General features: G+C 32.5%; 1 protein-coding gene across 4 annotated transcripts in view; it reads right to left on the bottom strand.

Annotated features, from left to right (window-relative positions):
* The window catches only part of astn1 (astrotactin 1), a 433,021-nt gene that overhangs the window by 411,492 nt on the left and 1,368 nt on the right, over positions 1–20,161 (bottom strand). The gene's annotated exons all lie outside the window — the stretch shown is intronic.

Below are 20,161 nucleotides of genomic sequence, written 5' to 3'. Positions count from 1 at the left end.
GCCCACTCTGGGTTCACTACATCACAAGCGACTTAAATTCAAATAAGTTGTCATTCATAGAACTTCACATTTTATTACAGATGGCTATGGGCCTAATGGCGCTTTGGTTTTAGGTAACAGAAAAACAATTTGACAGCACACTTCTGGAATGGCCACACCCGTTACAGATTTGTGTATTAAACAATCACATTACCGCATGCGAATCGATACGTTATGCTCCATTACATAAACAAGTCTTTGCGAGTGCCCTGCGTAATGTGGTTACGCTCACATTTCTAGTTATCAAATTTATTCCACCCAATCATTATAATGTGCTGCTGTAAGGCATTTGAGGTGAAGGTAGAGCGTGTGCTAAGCTGTCTGAATTCTCCTCTGAATACCTGGCAGCACATTTATTATCCAATACGACTGTAGCCTGATAAAACATTTCACCTTGCAATTTCATTACATTTATATACTGAATGTGTGAATGAATGTAAAATGTGTGGGGTTGCAAACAAACCTATGCTGGAGGTGTTTAAACAATATGGCACAAATTATGACTTATACAGCAGATATACAGGAGAAGGGTTTAGCTAATTTGACAGTGAATAAGGAAAGAAAGTCACAAAAGAGAAAGATAATAAGTTTAAAGGCACATCAAGGGAGAATGCTGGTTTCGACGATGCAGCTAAAAATCTGTAAAATTTGCCTAATTAGCACTAAAGTAGGTTATAATGAATCTAAAAGTCATTTGCTCACCATATAGACCATTTAGAGGGACGTAAACAGTAACAATGGTCCTAATGTATTTACTGTTTAGCATTTTTAATTTCCATAGTCTCCAAGAATCCAGTAAGGTCCACATATTGACAAATAAGTACTATATTAATGTCTTGCACTTTATTATTTCACTCAAGTTTGTTTTTGTAAAAATTAAAAGTGAAACATTAGCTTCAATTACTTGTTTACTTAAATACTTTAAGAATACTCAAAAAATATGCTTACTGTTTGTTCAAACTGCTTAAATAAAATCAGCTGAAACAACACAAATTTTTTTTCGGGGACAACGTAATTGTCTTATGTTGAATCCACTTAAATTTGTAAAAGTCAAAAAGTTAACATAATTCCTTCATGTTGTCCCAACACAAATCAATCGTGTGGAACCCAGCATTTTTACAAAGAACATATGCAAAAAAAGTTGACTTTACTCTCTTTAGGGGAAAAAAACATTAGGTTGTTTTGTTTACATTATGTTGTTTAATGTTTAATTGTGTTTTTAATACTGTAAAGCAATATTAAACAGCCTCCTGGTTGTAATAAGGTTGATTGATTGATTGATTGATTGATTGATTGATTGATTGATTGATTGATTGATTGATTGATTGATTATAATGTTGTAGATTAATATAAATTCATTTGAAAAAAAAAGGACAATAAAAGAAGGACATTTTATTTACAATAAACAGTTAATTACTATGGCCTATTTTTAAAACAATAAAATTATAAATTAATAGCAATATAAATTATTTTTTCCATTTACTGTAAAAATGCTGGGTTCCACACATGCTGTTCCAACACAAATCGATTGAATTTTAGTGGATTGGACATAAAAACCTTACAAAAAAACTAAGAATTGTGCTGTTTCAACTCGTTTTAAATAGGTAGTTTGAACAAGGAGCAAAAGTAATTTTTTTGAGTGTATGCAATGATATTATAGAATCACTCACATTAGCATCCTATTGTAAATATGTTATATGTAAATATATAATATATGTATTATTAAATGCTGAATTTGTATTTGAGCTTAAGGGACATGTCTTTTTTATTTTCAATACTAAAATACAATGCCGGTCAATATTTTTTTTATTTATTATTATTTTATTTCATTTTATTTTATTTTATTTTTTTTGTTCATCAAATAAAAAAAATTGTTAAATATTTATTAAAAACTTAAATAACTGCTTTCTTATTGTATGTTGTTTCAAATTAAATTTTACTCCAGTCATTATTGCTTTTATTTCCATTAATAATAATAATAATAATAATAATAATAATAATAATAATAATAATAATAATAATAATAATAATAATAATAATAATAATAATTAGGCTGTTCATTCCGCTGTGGCGACCCCAGATTAATAAAGGCACTAAGCTGAAAAGAAAATGAATGAATGAATAATAATAATTAATATTAAAGTGATTTCTGAAGGATCATGTGACTTTATTAAATTAATTATTAAATTAAATGATAAACTACTTTTGAACAGTTATTTTAGTGCAAAAACGTTTTACAATTTCACAATGTTACTGTATTTTTGATTAAGCAATTTTGGTAAGCAGGATACGCTTATTTTAAAACATTTAAAAATCTTACTGACTTAGTTGAAGTCAGAATTATTAAACCCCCTGAATTATTAGCCCCCCTGTTTATTTTTTTCCCCAATTTGGTTTGTTCTGTAGACAGTCGAAAAAAATAGCTTAAAGGCGCTAATAATTTTGACCTTAAAATGGTTTTTAAAAAAATTTAAAACTGCTTTTATTTTAGCCGAAATAAAACAAATAAGACTTTGTCCAAAAGAAAAAATATTATCAGACATACTTTGAAAATGTCCTTGCTCTGTTAAACATCATTTGGGAAATAAAAAAAATAAATACAATTCAAAAGGTGGGGGGGGGGGGGGTAATAGTTCTGACTTCAAATATATATATAACTATAAAAAAAAAACGTTTTTTCAGAGATACATATGCTAAAGTACAATGCTTGTCAAAGCCAAAGGCTCAATTCTCAGACAAAATACATACAGAATGACTACCTTGAATTCACTGTAACTCAATACAAATAAAATCATCTGCCAAAAGCATAAATGTGTCATGAAAAGAGCAAACAACTTTAAGATACACAGTATGTAGCCAATTATTTGAAGAAAAAAGCTTAAAACAACCTTCTGGAGTAAACAAAAAAAAAAACAACAACTTGTGATTATAATACATTTTACAGCATTTCTTCTTTCATGGATCATCTTTGTTTGTTTCATATGTTTTTTTCCCTTGATAAGCCAACACCAGTACAGCCCACCAGGCATCAACACAACAACACATAATTTGTAGCTGTATATCAGGTGTCTGAATGACCTCACTGTACCGTTGTGTAACTGAAATGCCCATTACCTGCACAATCAGCCCTTGTATTCTCTCTCTCAGCTCCTGTCAAGACCAGACAAGTGCACCCATGTCTGTGTCATCTCATTAGCCTGGTCTCTCCACACAGACACACACAAAAAAAAAGAGTGAAACTTATATAGAATGTTTCTTTAGTCAGATATCTGTGCAGTTGAAGTGGAAATAGATGGAAATGGCGGCAAAAAAAGGTGCGACATGGACAGATAGTATGCTTTTTTAAGAGTACACAGGACCACTGCGAGGAAAGTATTAAATGAGCACATTTCTCTTGAAAAGTGATAGAAGAGACACTCCGTCCCTGGTTTTGGCATTAAACAGGGTCACTCCCACAGTGCAGAGAGCCGGTGTGAATGAAAAAAAAAAAGTTCTTACTAAGCTCTCAGTCGCACACTGTTCAATTACAGCTGCAGCTCCTCTCATCATGTAGAGATGATCCATTAGAAATATGATGTACAACTACACTTCACTGAGTGTCCTTATGCACTGCTCATCTAGTGTAAAAATCTAATTATTAGACTACTGTTTTTTGTCAAGGGTAAAGCCAATTTTTTTATTCAGTTTCAAAAGTTGTTTTTGTAATAAACCATTTTACTTTTGGCTTTTTTAGCTTACAAGAGAGAATTTCCAAGCATCAAAACAATAAAAAATTGTATGCTTCATTCATTCATTCATTCATTCATTCATTCATTCATTCATTCATTCATTCATTCATTCATTTATTTATTTTTTTATTTATTACATGTATTTATTTATTTATTTAGTTAGTTAGTTAGTTAGTTAGTTAGTTAGTTAGTTAGTTAGTTAGTTAGTTAGTTAGTGTGTGCACGTGTCAGATTTTTTCCTGATAAAAATATAATGACTATAAGACATTTCGTCACCTTGGAATTATAAGGTTCTGAATGATTTTGAGATATTGAGCGTCAAAGTTTTTGCATTCCATATAGCAAACGGTATGTGTGTAACATTTGTTTTTAAATAAAAAGTCTTAAAATGTTAACAACTTGTAAAAAAAAAAAAAAACATCCCATAATGTAAATATGTTGTCATTTAATAAGAATATGTAAATAACCCAATTTTGACAAAAATGTCAGATAGAAGCTTATAATTCTAAGGTGACGATTTTTACCAGTGCTGAAATCTCATTTAATGTGCTGTAACAATAGTTCACTTATCAAAAATTTGTTTCAGCCTTACGGTACTTACAATAATCATTTGATGATATATTACATAGACTCTATTCGAGGATAACATTGTATCTCTAACCTACTGTAACTGCTTTGTTGTTACTTAAGTTATTATTTTACATATGTTTAATAAGCACAGGTCAGCGTAAGTTGTATGTGGTTTTAATTAGTAAATACATCTGTTACAATAAAATATGATTATTATGTGATGTGGCGACGTGGTGGCGCAGTGGATAGCACTCTCGCATCACAGTAAGAAGCATGCTGGTTCGAGCCTCGGCTGGGTCAGTTAGCATTTCTCTGTGGAGTTTGCATGTTCTCCTTGTGTTTGCATGGGTTTCCTCCGGGTGCTCTGATTTCCCCCACAAGTCCAAAGACATGTGGTATAGGTGAATTGGGTAAGCTAAATTGTCCGTAGTGTATGAGTGTGAATGCAAGAGTGTATGGGTGTTTCCCAGTGATTGGTTGCAGTTGGAAGAGCATGCGTAAAACATATGCTGGATAAGTTGGTGGCTCGTTCTGCTGTGACGACCCCTGATTAATAAAGGGACTAAGCCGAAAAGAAAATAAATAAATGTATTATGTGATGTTAAGACGATTCACTTTGAGTTTTATTTTTAAATTACATTTCTTTATTTGTTTTCATTAATTTTGGCATATTTGGATGCCAGGGTTTTGAAGGATACCCTGGAATTTTTAACAACCACAGAGAGTCAGAAACTCAGTTTTATCTTCTCGTAGAGTCCCCATCAATATACTGGGGCGTTAGAACCCACACAGATGGCAGGTTGAGCACCACCTGTTGGTCTCACTAACACCACTTCAGGCAGCAACCTAGCTTTCCTGTGGGGTCTCCCATCCAGGTACAGCCCTGCTTAGCTTCAGTGGGCAACCATGTGAAAGCTGCAGAGAGCTAGCTGCTGGCTATTTTTGGGATATAAAAAATAATAACGTTCTCAAGAACAAATTTTATTTAAAATAATATTATAACATTATAAATGTCTTTACCACTATAAACGGTCAACATAGTGCACATATAAAAATGATTCATGAGTTCACACTTAGCTGGTGATTAAGCGTGTTTGACATGCTGTCCCGGCAGACAGCTCTGAACTCATAAAATCCTCGAGCCCGGGGCTCACTCCCATTTGCAGGGCAAGAGAGGAGTTTGAGCTCAGGGAGATCTCAAGAATTCCCTCCCTTATTTAGGGCTAATGACAAATAAGGTATTGCTAGAGATATACGCTTGTTAAGAGCTCGACTATAGTGCCAATTTGGATTGGTCGTTTCATCTATGATGCATGTCTTTGGACTTGGGGAGGAAACCGGAAAACCCATGAGAAAACTACGCAAGCACCAGGAGAACATGTACACTCCGCACAGAAACGTCAGCTGGCCTGTTAAGGACTTGAACCAGTGACGTTCTTGCTGTAAGGCAACAATGCTAACCACTGAGCCACCATGCCACCCTATTAAGGGAAAGGAGGAGATAACTAAACTAAGAAACTGGTTATTTATAGTGAGTTAGGAATCATCCGATTGGCAAATGCATTAGCTAATGCAGGACCAGCCGTGATCATAAGCACATGCTCCTCTCGAAATTAGTTTATAAATAAACGTAACTTTTTTTGTAAATAGTTTTTATTTTTTCTATCACAAAAAAATTACTTTGTTATTTTATCTTTTAAAATAAATTTCCTAAAGAAAAAAGTATACATAATTACAAATAAATATGCATTTTCATTCATATTGCAAAAATGTTTACAACATTTATTTGAAAATTATTTTGTAACATATATATGTACTATATATAACACACACACACACACACACACATATACATATACATATATATATATATCTATATATATATATATATATCTATATATATATATATATCTATATATATATATATATATATACATATACATACACACATATAAATATACATACATATATATATATATATATATATATATATATATATATATATATATATATATATATATATATATATATATATATATATATATATATATATATATATATATATATATATATATATATTTTTTTTTTTTTTTTTTTTTTTTTTTTTTTCAATTAAATGCAGTTTTTTGCTGGAAAAAATATACAAAAAGATTAAATAGTTAAATTGTTTCCTTCTCATAATACTAATCCAAGAGTCTTGATGAAAAAAATTAAAAACATCATAACATGTTCTGATCAATTTTCTTTTGATTTGCCTAATGGTCTTGGGTTTAGCATTTCAGTTAATACACATCACACACTCAATGTGGAGTAAAAAAAAGCACAATGTCAAGAACAAAACCCTCTAATCTTTACAATTTCAAGCTTCGTTTATAATGAAGTCTCAGTCTCTTATTTGAGGAAAAATAAGACAGACTGTTCATTAGTAAGCTTTTAGTCCAAGTTTATGCAAACGAGCTAACATAAGCAGTCCATTCTTCTTGATTATCTCCTTGAAAGCAGGCAAGTTTTGACTTTAATAGCATTCACAGATTCTTCAAAGTTGTGTGAATAAGGGAAAGATGTCAAGGTCGACAAGTGAAGATTGCAGCAAATTGAGAAGAAGATGAACTGTGGCTCATAAAGGCAAAGGAAAACACACTCAGCTGAAGTAGCCCGAGAGTGGAGGTGGGAAGTGTCCATTAGAGATCCGTGTGGGTCACTATCCTCTTCTTCCAAACCCTGTTCAACATTTTATTCCCCTGACATTTCAGATCTGTACAGGCAGAGCAGATGCTTGGCTATGCTTTTAGATGTTTTATAGAATACTTCATTGTTCTAAATCCTCACTAGTGAAGCATGGACAATGAAGCTGGTAGAGTGAAGACATCTACTGGTCCATCATACATTCTAAAATGTAGTTAGCTGCAAAACCTTTGTCATAAAATATCTACAAAAAAAAAAACTTCCTTTTTTCCCAACAAGTATCACATTTTCCATAAGTGACAGTAAAGATGTTTATAATGTTTAAAAAGCACATTATTTTAGCAAAGTATTACTCAAAGGTAACAAAAATACTATGTTTATAATATATTTTCTCCAAACTAGAGTTAAAATATCTTAATTACTTTCACAATATTGTTGTTTTTGCGATATTTTGATAAAATAAAACCACACACACACACACACATTCTTAGGGCCCTATCATACACATAACGCAATAAGGTGCAAGGGTGTTTGGCGCAATTTGTTGCATTTTTCAGACCAGCGCAACCCTAATTTTCACATTTTTCCACGATGTTTAAAACTGCAGACTTATGGGTGTACCGATCTATAAAAGAGGTGTGTTAAGGTGCATTGTTGGCGCATTGCTATTTTGAGAAATTGAAATAGACCACGCTATTGATCAAGTAAAAGCTGGTCTAAAGTCCAGTGCAGAGAGTGTTAGTTATGCACCCATGCAGGTTCACTTACTACACAGGATGTACAGAAATACACAATTTTAACTAAAAATAAAGGATTAAAATGTTTAAATTATTATTTTCTACATAAATATAAAAACCGCTACCTCCATGCCTTCTTCAGGTGGGGGGGCTTTTTTCAGTTTATTCATGACAATTTGCATTTTTATTATAACGTTATTATTGTTAACAGTATTATTTATTATATGCGTATTTATATTTGTTTTAATAAAAACAAGTTTAGATTTGTCCACCTGTCGGGTTTTGGAGACGTCTGCATCACTATATGGGGCATAAGACTATGACGTGTTTGATATAACTTTTTTACCACACTTCATTATTATTGTTCATTTATTAGTTTACTGGAAATTAGAACTGAATTTAGAAATAGTTTTTAAACAATCTTTTGCGCTTAACAAACTAAATAAATATGTAGGCTAATGGATGTCTTCAGTGGAGTGCATACAACACTGCTTCCTTATCCATGAAAGTAAAGGAGTAAAGTAAATGGTAAAAGTAAAGTAAAGAGAAAGTAAAGATGCCGAATGGAGGAGGCTTGTTTTTTGTTCTCGCTACAGATGGTCTGTTAAACTATTTTATTACTAGTGAAGCATTCAGTTTTTCCATTAAGTTTTTCCACTTACAAAGTCCACCGTGTAAATAGCAAATGTGCCATGGTGCGATGCAACTGACTCCTAAAGGGAATGTACATTATGCTCAAAACACACGATAACTCATTTACAGAATAAGTACAACCCTGTTAAACCATGCGCCATGGCAAAACCATATTTTTTCCGTCCTTAAATTAACAAAAGTGGATTCGGACACACCCTTAATTTTTTCGCGCCATGCACTTTAGACTTTGCGCTTAGATAGTTAAAATAAAATCCATAATGACCACAAGCCTTTGAATGGCACAATACAGTGTACTATGCAGTGCATTGTACAGCACATGAGAATATTCTGTCTCAAATATAAGACATGTATAAGTCTTCGTAAAAATAGTCATGTTTTTTTTTCTTCACTGAATAGACAAACATACCCCCCCCCCCCCCCCCCCAAAAAAAAAAAAAAACTCTGTCATATACTCATCATCATATTTTATTTATGTATACCTTATAAATTCTCACTGCTACAGTTTCCTCCACAGTCCAAAGACGTGGTATAGGTGATTTGGGTGGCTACATTTTCCGTAGTGTATGAGTGTGAGTGTGGCAACCCCAGATTAATAAAAGGACTAAGCCAACAAGAAAATGAATGAATGAATGAATCTTATACATAATTTTTCCCATACATTACTTGTGTACAGTAGTTTTTGATAAGGTACCACCCCACCAGTATCTACAACACTTTGTTTAATCATGAATGCTACAAATGAAGTTGATAAACCATACAAAACACTTTGTAAAATGTGGTGAATTGTAGTAGAATATACTCTATTGACCTTATTCTGCGATGTGGAAATGAGCTTGTTTTTGGGATTGTTTACTCTCAATTTAGTATCCTATGGGAGAAATGACTAGGAATAATAAACAGCAGAAAACAGTCAAACTGCTTGTTCTAGAAACAAGTGTGTTCATGAGTATACATAAAAAGTAGAATAATATAAGAAGAAAATATCTGTTGGCAACATCAAGCAGTATAACAAGCTGTGCTAATGTCTAAAAATCAATGGAAAAGAATGAGGCCAGAAGTTTCAAGCCAAAAAAGCTGGTCCAATGGCTGGTCCAACTCGTACGTCGAGAATAAGGATAGAATAATAGTTGTAGAAAACTACAGTATTGGGTAATTTGTTTATATTTACTAAAGTTGCTGTATTGCCGTATATTGTCATTAATTCAAGTACTCTACTAAAGTATGGTTCAAAAACACTATTGTTTTTGCTATAAATTACTATGATATTTTTTATGTGTGCAGTGACAGCTTTTGTACTTTTATTTCTCAGAATGTTCGACAAACTTTTATATACAACTAAACTTGACTTTAATAAGTCACTTATTGAACATAACCGATTACCCCAATATCCCTGTATGAAGAGAAATGTGAATACGTAATAAAAATACATAATGCATAACACCCATCTGCCTTCCTGCGGAATTATATAATCATGTTTCCATATGTTGCATAACCAACAACAAAAAAATAAATAAATAAAAAATAAAAAAAAACATAATGTGGCACAGCTGATATGTAATTCATTTGTAACATAAACCTTATTTTACAAATGCCCATGATTTGTGCATAAATTATTTGCTAAAGCTTGTTTTGGCCAGCTGATTACCCACAGCAATTTATTATCAGTCTTAAAAAACAGATCCCCAGCAGGTACATTTTGCCACATTTCTAGACTGAAAATTAAATACATAAATAAATCCAGAGGATTGTAGACAGATCGAACAACCTCCTGATCCCGGTTAGACAGGGAATTCATTCACTAGTCATTTCAGACTGCCTTTAATACTGTTATGGTTGGCTAACAGAAGATATGGATCTGCTAGAGATTTGAAAGACACAAGCGCTTTGACATTGAACTTTTTAACAAAGTCAGTCCATCAAGATTCACCTAGACACCTCATTTTATTTCAAGTGAACAAAGGAGACTGACAATGAAATCCCCTTGACAAAGATATAAAAGTGCACTTTTTCATGTTATAGTGTCAAATGTGTCAAAGATACGATGCAGTTTATGCATGTTGCATGGGAAATATATATACAGTTGCAATCAGAATTATTAAACCCCCTGAATTATTAGCCCCCCTGTTTATTTTTTCCCCAATTTTTGTTTAACGAAGAGATGTTTTTTTTCAGCACATTTTTAACAAAGAAAACAGACAGAGACCGCATAATTAGTCCATAACAGCATTTTCTCAGCATAAGTTTAAAAATACAACTGAACATATCATTACAGAACAGGTAAATGATATTCTAAGTCAATCTCCCTCTGTATATAAACCAGAGATACCCAAACAAAGACCCGAGGGCCAAAGTGGCCCATGCTAACCTTTGATTTGGCCCACCATTCCATTTGAGAAGAGAGGGAGAATGGGTGATTTCCTTTGACAGAGATCGTCATTTTGAAATTTTCTGAAAATTAAACTGTTTGTTTGTTTGTTTGTTTGTTTTGTAATTTGTTTTATTTTGTAAATTAATCTGATTTTAAAAATGTAAATACTGTCACTCGGCAAGACATTCAGCATTGAACTCCATTGTGTTAATGGTTTTTAATGGGATTATTTACATGTATTATTTATGTTTTTTACTGTACTAAGGTAATCATTTTTTTTTACATATACTGCATTAGTTAATCTAATTTAAAGCAATGTTTTGTAGTTATTTTTAAACATTAGCGAATACATAAGGAAATGAATCATGGAAACATTAATGTAATACAGCTTGTTTTTTTTTTACCTTGGGCCCAAAGCCCTCAGCCAAGTTTAGTCTTTGGCCCTTCATAAGTAAAAGTTTGAGCATCCCTGATTTATACCATAGTAATCTGGTAGTGTTTGCTTTGCTTTGGCTTTTTCTCTGTTGTAATTACTATTTCAACAGAGAAATACTGGGATATATCTCTGATGGCATTTTATACAGTTCAGCCTTTTAATCTTAAAATGTCAGCAAAACCACCTGTTTTGTGATCATTTTAGACATTATGCTAGAGAATCATTCAAATACTAGTTCTAAAGTGACGTTTGTGAAGCAGCAAGGGTTTCTGCTCTTCTGAGCTTCAGCTGCAGATGTGAATGAACAGCAGAAGAAAGTAGGTCCTTGTACAAAAGGATTTTTAAGACTGATTTTCTTTTTATATACACGATTATGCCGTCGAACTGTTTTATAAACGCAATATCACACTTGTAGCAGTGCAACATGGCTCTATATTGTCACTGGTGGGACACTAAGGCACTTGGCCTGCGAGAAAAACCAGTAAAAGCTCAAACGCGGTGGCACAGTGGGTAGTGCTGTTGCCTCCCCAGCTGTCGCTGGTTGGAGTCCCGGCTGGGTCAGGTAGCATTTCTGTTTTATTTTTCTTCTTTTTTCCCTCAAACTCCATTTTGTTGTTCGAGCTTTTCTGTTTTATTTTTTCTTGTGCTATAATTATTATGAGCTGCATGTGTGCTTTTATGCACTTGATGTTTGTTTGTTTGTTTTGCACATCTATAATCACAGAACATGCAGATTCCATATTAAAATTATATGTAACATGTTTGATGCAATTTAGTATTAATAAGACACTTTTTTTATGTTTCAATTTGCTCACGTGCAGTCTTATTTTATAATTATTTATTATTAATTTAGTGCCATTCCATATTTTACAGTAAATAAATCTCAATCTCATTCTCACCACAATTTATCCATTGTCAAAGTCATACGTCTCTATCTATAAATTCCAAAGCCAAACTATAAAACAGCATGTGTAGTGTCTCTGGAATAGCAACTACCAAAGTGGGCAATTTAATTGACTATGTGCTCAAGTTTATATGCAAACAAGTGTGCATCCGCATACTTTTGCACTGCTTCAGGGTCTCAAATCATTAGCTACCCCTCAAGCTACGCTGCACATTACGTCTGAAAGAATGCATGTATTTACCTGCTAAAAATACTGAAGTGAACGTAAAACCTGAGTAGAATGACAATAATTGTCGCCCCAGGTGTTAAATGAGTCATTACGAACAATAAAAGAGAAACGCAACTAAATGAAATGGGCATGAGCGGTAATTAGAATGCATCAAAATGAAAACCTGTTAAACCTTGAAACATCTGTCATCACAACATAGAGGGAGAAAAAACCTATTTGAAGACTCATGACGTCTAGGTTTTTGCTCCTTTGTTCGTGTAAATCTCTAAAGGTAGCAACACGTGTTGTGCCATATATTTTACCCGCATCCTTTTAATGCATCTGCACTTTCCCTCAAAATAAAGTTTGCAGAAGCCAAGCTTGGTCTGTTTGCTCGTCCTAAACGTGGCTGCTGACAACACGTGAGCATGCATAAATATCTTCAGCTCCTCTGCGAATACCTCAAGGTTTGCTTTGTTTTCTCATACGCAGACACTAGAAAACACTGTGTCATCCTTCGGATAATTCAAGGTGGCAACAACAACAAAAAATGAAGTGACAGTTCAAAATTCTTCTGGATCGTATTCTTTAAAGGGATGTTGTTTAAAGTCTTTGTCGGTGATTTTCTGCTGAAAGCTATGTGTTGTTCTACATAATCTGAGCATATGGTGTCTGTTGTTGAGACATAGTGAAGAAACTCAAAGGCTGAGACTCAAATAAACCGTATAAAGAACTGGAAAGCAACACCGGACACCATTCGTTTGATTTCTTTAAGAATATTTGTACTTAGTTTAATCCGTCTCCTGTTGTTAAATAAACAACACAGGATTCAGAGTAATTTAATCTTTCCAATTATTATGATTCAGTCAAAACAAAGCCATTTGCTAAGTCAACTATGATCTCACTGTGCAAAGCTGTTGGTTAGAAACTAAATTGAACATATATTGATCTTGACAGTGATGGGACTCGAAGCAACGCTTGCAACTGTAAATAAAAAAAAAAGATTTGCATTTGATTCTCTGCAGATGTAGTTGGTGGAATTGCTGTGGAAACGTAATGTCACCACTCTTCAAGGCATCCTTTAAGCACTAGCTCTTGTTGCCATGGAAACCATTCATTGGCACACAGTCTCCCTGTGCTGCTTCTCAGAACCTTCCTCACAAACACACAGTAAAGCTCACTGCAAAATCCTGGATCTCACTCAGGCAGACGGCTGAAACATGGATCATTATATCTTATTGCATTTGCTTTACTTCAATGCAATCCCTATAGTGATTTCCCCCCTATATATGTCCGTTTAAAAGTTTAAAAGTTTTTTGGTCGATAACTGAGCAAAATTAAATTTAATAACTTTTATTTTTTTACATTTCTTACAAACTAGAACATTTTGTCATGTATATTTTTTGTGTGCCAAGTTTTTTCTTATTTATTTATTTATTTATTTATTTATTTATTTATTTATTTATTTATTTATTTATTTATTTATTTATTTATTTTTTGTCCCATATAAATCAGTTTTGGTACATATGCAGTATTTATAGAGTAAAAGTTTGATGTTTAATACAAAATTCACAATTTTAAATATTTTAAAGAATCATCTGTCCCTGAAGACTAAATAAATTGTTAAATGTATAAAAATAATAATTTTGAATTGCAATAATATTTCAAAATATTATTGTTTTTATTGTGTGCTTGTCTCAAAACAATTCCTGCTTTTGTGGTGAGGAAAACATTTTCAATGTTAAAAAAAGGAAAAAATATATACACTAACGGTCAAAAGTTTGGGGTCAGTAGGATTTTTAAATGTTTTTCCTTAAGCACCTTCTCCTGCTCACCAAGGCTGCATTTATTTAATCAAAATAGCAGCACAAGTTGTAAAATTGTGAAATGTTATTGCACTAAAATAACTGTTCAAAAGTAGTTTATAATTTAATTTAATCATTTATTCCTGTGACTTTTTTCACCGTCATTACTCCGGTCTTTAGAGTAAGGCTGGCTGATATTATATGGTATCAATAAAATTGATGTCAATAAACAATGATAAGCTCTGGATTTTTTTTACTCTATATTGATCTAAGAGCAGAAATGTGCAACAATGGGAATCTAAAAGTGTGTCGATATTGGAGATTGTGTTGATATTAGAGATGTAACAAATTTTAGGCCACAGAAAATTTGTCGGGGGAAAATGTTATGCCATTTAATGGACCCTCTAATTTTTGTGGCTTCAGTCATTGTTGGGATACTCTTTTAAATATGTAAGCATAAACATCTTATATATCGAAATATACAGTTTTATTTCCTTTTATTTATATATATCCCAAATGATGTTTAACAGAGCAAAGAAATTTTCACAGTATGTCTGATAATATTTTTTCTTCTCGATAAAGTCTTATTTGTTTTATTTTGGCTAGAATGAAAGCAGTTTTAATTTTTTTATTAACCATTTTAAGAACAAAATTATTAGCCCATTAAGCTCTTTTTTTTTCCGATAGTCTACAGAACAAACCATCGTAACACAATAACTTGCCTAATTACCCAAACCTGCCTAGTTCACCTAATTAAACTAGTTAAACATTTAAATGTCACTTTGAGCTGTATAGAAGTGTCTTGAAAAATATCTAGTAAAATATTATTTACTGTCATCATGGCCAAGATAAAATAATAAAGTTATTAAAAATGAGTTATTAAAACTATTATGTTTAGAAATGTGTTGAAAAAATATTCTCTCCGTTAAACAGAAATTGGGGGAAAAAATAAACAAGGGGGCTAATAATTCAGGGGGGCTAATAATTCTGACTTCAACTTTATATATATAAATATAGATATATAATATTTATAATGATGGTGATGACATTCCTGCTAATGATGCAGGTGTTTCAATGTTTACTAAACCTGTCACAAATCATCTTCATGTAATAAGTTGTATCCTATCTAAAAATAAAATCTAGTTGAAATGAATGAATGAATGAATGAATGAATGGAACATTTCAATTACAGTAAGCCAGTAAGAAACCCATGGCCTGCCTTATCTGTGTAAAAGAAAACGTTCAGAGTAAAGCTTTTTCTAGGTTTAACACCGGGCCAACAATCTATTAAAGAGGAATGTGAAAGCCAATCTAAAACGAAAACTTTACTTTCACAGACTTTCCCTTTTACTCGCCCACCCAAAGCAGCTCTAGAAGTTATTAAAAGCTACAGAAGTCTTTGGTGTGTCCTTATTATATAGCTTAGCACATGTGTGTGTGCTAAAGTGATACTGTACCTAGTGTGTGTGTGCGTATGTGTGTGTGTGTTTGTGAATGCATTTGTAGACTGTACCAATTACGCTAATGTATCCAATTAAAAATAGCTTGTTCAAAGACTAGTGGCGGCTCTGTAAAGACTACATTTATAATCAGGAAACAAGACCACAGAGCGAAGGAAGGGACGTGCAAACACCTTAGGCAACATTTATAACACTGACTTGAAATTACTCCCCATGATCATTCCAATCAATCTTATGCAAACAAAGAGCCTTTGGAGGAGGCAGAAGCTGAAGCAACAGAGGAGACGATCTACCAAGAGAAAGATTTATGAAGTCAAGTAAGGCAAGGGGCAGTCTGTCTGGAAGAAATTAAAAAGCTTTGAGTCCAATGTGAATTATTCAAGTTAAAGAGAGGCCAGAAGGTAGATATGGCGGTCGGCAGACAGGTTTCCCTATATTGGAATATATGCAGCAAATTTTAGCAGATGCTTTTTATAAACTGATGCAATACAATCCAGACAATGGGGGCTAGCTAACACAGCATTAAAACGTCACCTTAGGTTACAAATCTATAATATTAGGATATTATATAGAAGCACAAACCAACTACAATCAAAAATCAATGTATTTTTCACACTTTTCACCCATTGAACACCACTTGTCACAAAAGCTTGCATATACTGTATATGTATAGTAGAAAACAAATCTATATGTTTAAAATGAGAGTTTCCTTTAGCAGCCTAAAAACAATGCCAGTGGTGTGTTGCATGTGTTGTCATGAAATTAAGTACAGTATGACCATCATTATCATTTAAAACTGATTCGTTTAAATCCAGCGTGCTGACATTTTAAACATCTTATCCACTATTAATCCTTTTGCCAGCTCACAAAACTTACCTCTAAATTGTATTGTTTAGGTAGATGCAGGATGTGATTTACAGCGTATTCAATGCACACATTTTCCTGTATTAGTACATGTGTTCCCTAAGATTGAACCCATGATTTTTGAGCCACTATAACACAATGGTCTACCAATCTAACTACCGTACATGAAAACAAAAAATATTACAGTAACGTAAGCATATACTGTATTTAAACCAAAGATTCTGTGGTAGGTCAGGGTTCTTCCTGGTGGGCACACAAAGTTAGAGAATAGCTAATATTAACAAATAAGCTAAAATTAACAAAAGGACAGGGTCAGACAGTATCTATGGACATTTTTTGCTTTCTGTATTTTTAAATTTTTCTGAACTTTCCACATATTTATGCAGATATATTTTAGGAGCATAGTATCAAATTGAAAACATGAAATAAACTTTTTACCTTTTATTTTAGGTTTACGCAAATCCAATTAGATCCACTTATTTGGTAAACAAAGCAAGTCTCTCATATTATATATACAGTTGAAGTCAGAATCATTAGCCCCCCAATCCCCCCCCCCCCCCCTGAATTATTAGCCCCCCTGTTTATTTTTCCCCAATTTCTGTTTAACGGAGAGAAGATTAGTTCAACACATTTCTAAACATAATAGTTTTAATAACTCATTTCTAATAACTGATTTATTTTATCTTTGCTATGATGACAGTTCTATACAGCTTAAAGAGACATTTAAAGCTTAACTAGGTTAATTAGGTGAACTAGGCAGGTTAGGGTAATTAGGCAAGTTATTGTATAATGATGGTTTGTTCTGTAGATTATTGAAAAAATATAGGTTAACCCCTATATAGGTTAAAGGGGCTAATAACTTTGACCTTAAAACTGCTTTTATTCTAGCTGAAATAAAACAAATAAGACTTTCTTCAGAAGAAAAAATATGATCAGACATATTTATATACAGTAAAACACAGACAATACTACTTTACTGTTTTGTAATTAAATAAAATATATATTTGCATATCAGTTAATATTATTACTGAAATTAATATAAAAACAGGTACATAATTAAATAAACAGATTTAATAATGGGACAAAAAATGGCAAAATCCATATGGGCATATAATAAATAATAAAATTAAAAGTTAAAATAAAGACAGAAAAAAAGTTTCCTATTATTCATAAACCTAGAAAAATCAGTTTTGGCCTATATAAAGACCAGAATGTTTTTGCAGAGCCTGCGCGTGCTATTTTGGACCGTTTTATGCACTCTAAAGCGCTGAGCTTATTTGAATTCTGTAGTACAAGTATTAAAATCCTGACTACTAAGAACTTTGTGCTATGAAAAATGCAGTCACATCCAAACATTGTTAACAAACTGAAATCTTGGTTTGCTCTGCATGCTGACACTATTTTTTAAACTCTAAGGATTTCTAGTTATAAATATGCAAGTCCTCATGCATTCAAATATGACTATACACAGACCAAACTGTGTTATTCCCAGGTGTAACCTTTCAAAAGTTTGAAAGAACATTTAAGCATAAATTAAATCACAAATTAATTATATATAAAGTGTGATACATTTTTTACATATGCAATAAAATTCAAACATATTTTAATTATTTTACATATACTGTACAAAAAATGTGTAGTAATTGACTGACACAGGTGGCAATGTTTATGCCCTACATGACATTTAAGGTCAATATACAGCAAAAATACCTTTTTTAGTTAATTTTTAGTTTTTGCCATGTTTACTTCTTGTCTGACATTTTTTTAGACATCGCTGAAGAGAAAAACAACATGACATCTTTGACAACACTATGACAGTGCCAGATAAATTCAACCTAAGCACAAATGTCAGACTTATTCCATGACATGTACAGGCTCTTCACACTACATGTCTGATTGGCTGCCAGTGACTTATACAACTGTCCACTCCTTATGTCTTTTGCACCTCGGAGTGAGTGGAAGACGTGCATGTAGCGTTCAGCACCATGGACAGCGGTCGGTGCAGAGACTCATACAGTACAAACTAGCTGCCTGTAATAGATGTTCACCAAGGTTGTTTTTCCCCCAGCGCACTTCTTTGAACCAAACTTTAAATTAGAACTTTGAGTTTTATCTTTTTTAGGCCTTACTTTAAAACACTGCAAGTATTTTAGAGGTTAATAGATTCTAACTGATGGAATGATGTGATAATAAAAAGTGACAATTAAATCAAATTAGGAATATTATAGTGTTCATGTAAATTTACACGCACTGACACTTTGCAATACACTTTCAGAAATAAAGGTACAGGAGCTGTCACTGGTGCAGTATCTTTTCAAACAGTACATGTTTCTACCTGAACAGTTCATAGTGGTAAAATGCATCTTTTAGGTACCCCTGTGGACTCTTTTGGTACAAATTTGTATGACACAATTAGTAATTGCAAAATTAATAAATACAACTTTAGTTATTGAACTATAAACCATGTTTGTATGTATGATGGATAATGTATAAGTAATTGTATTTTAACAAAATAATCTTTTAGTTGCAAGTTTTAACAAATTTATTAAATACTGTTGCTGTATATCCCATAGTTCATAAATGCCATGTGTAATCTTAACTAATGGACCATACACTCTCAGAAATAAAGGTACAAGAGCTAGCACTGGGGCAGTACCTTTTCAAAAGACACATATTTGTACCCAAAGAATCCACAGTGGCACCTAAAAGGTGCATTTTAGTACCCAAATGTACCTAAAAATGACCTTTGAAGTACCACTATGAACTGTTCAGGTAGAAAAGTACCGTTTGAAAAGGTACTGCCCCAGTGACAGCTCCTGTACCTTTATTTCTGAGAGTGTATGGTCCATTAGTTAAGATTACACATTGCATTTACTAGCATGAACTATTGGATATACAGCAACAGTATTTAATAAACTTTGTTAAAACTTGCTGCTTAAAGATTATTCTGTTTAAATACATTTACTAATACAGTATCCATCATACATACAAACATGGTATATAGTTCAAGAACGTTGTATTTGTTATAAAGTTCTATTTATTAATTTTGCAATTACTACAAACTAATAAATTCTTTAGAAGTATTTTCATTATACCTCTGCTGGACCTGCTGGTTTATTTTAAATTAAAAAAAATAATTCAATTTAAAGCATTTATCAACTGCATTATACCTATTTTGAAGTACAAGCACTTCTAAATACCACAATAAATTAATTTAAAAAGCTTATTAAACTTATTTATCAAACTTCAATACTTCAATGTCATCTCATGCCTGTAACAAAACATTAGCACACAGCAGATTGTTCTGAATTATTATTTCAAAGTTTGATTTCAAAGTCTATTTCAACTCATGCCAATAACAACTGCAAAACTTGTGCTTAACATGAATTAACACAGTTTATGATTACATTTCTAAACTTTTACAGCAGATCATTCTGATATATTATATCAAAATGTAATGTCCATGTCAACTTATGCTAGTAACAACTGCACAACGTGAACCGCCTGAAGTACACAATTTGTCGATAATTTTGTACTATTTACAGTGAATTCAGAAATATTATATCAACGCTCCATGCCCATGTCAACTCATGCAAGTAACAAATGTACAGTAGATATACAGTTTACCAGTAACTGGTATAATTAATAAAGATAGCAGCTGCATCAGCCAAACATTTTAGGTAGCAGATTTGTGTGGGTTTTT

The sequence above is a fragment of the Danio aesculapii genome, chromosome 2 (genome assembly GCF_903798145.1).
Source record: "Danio aesculapii chromosome 2, fDanAes4.1, whole genome shotgun sequence".
Classification (NCBI taxonomy): Eukaryota; Metazoa; Chordata; class Actinopteri; order Cypriniformes; family Danionidae; genus Danio; species Danio aesculapii.
Note: the sequence above shows the minus strand (reverse complement) of the source record. Positions and strands in the feature narration are given on the sequence as shown.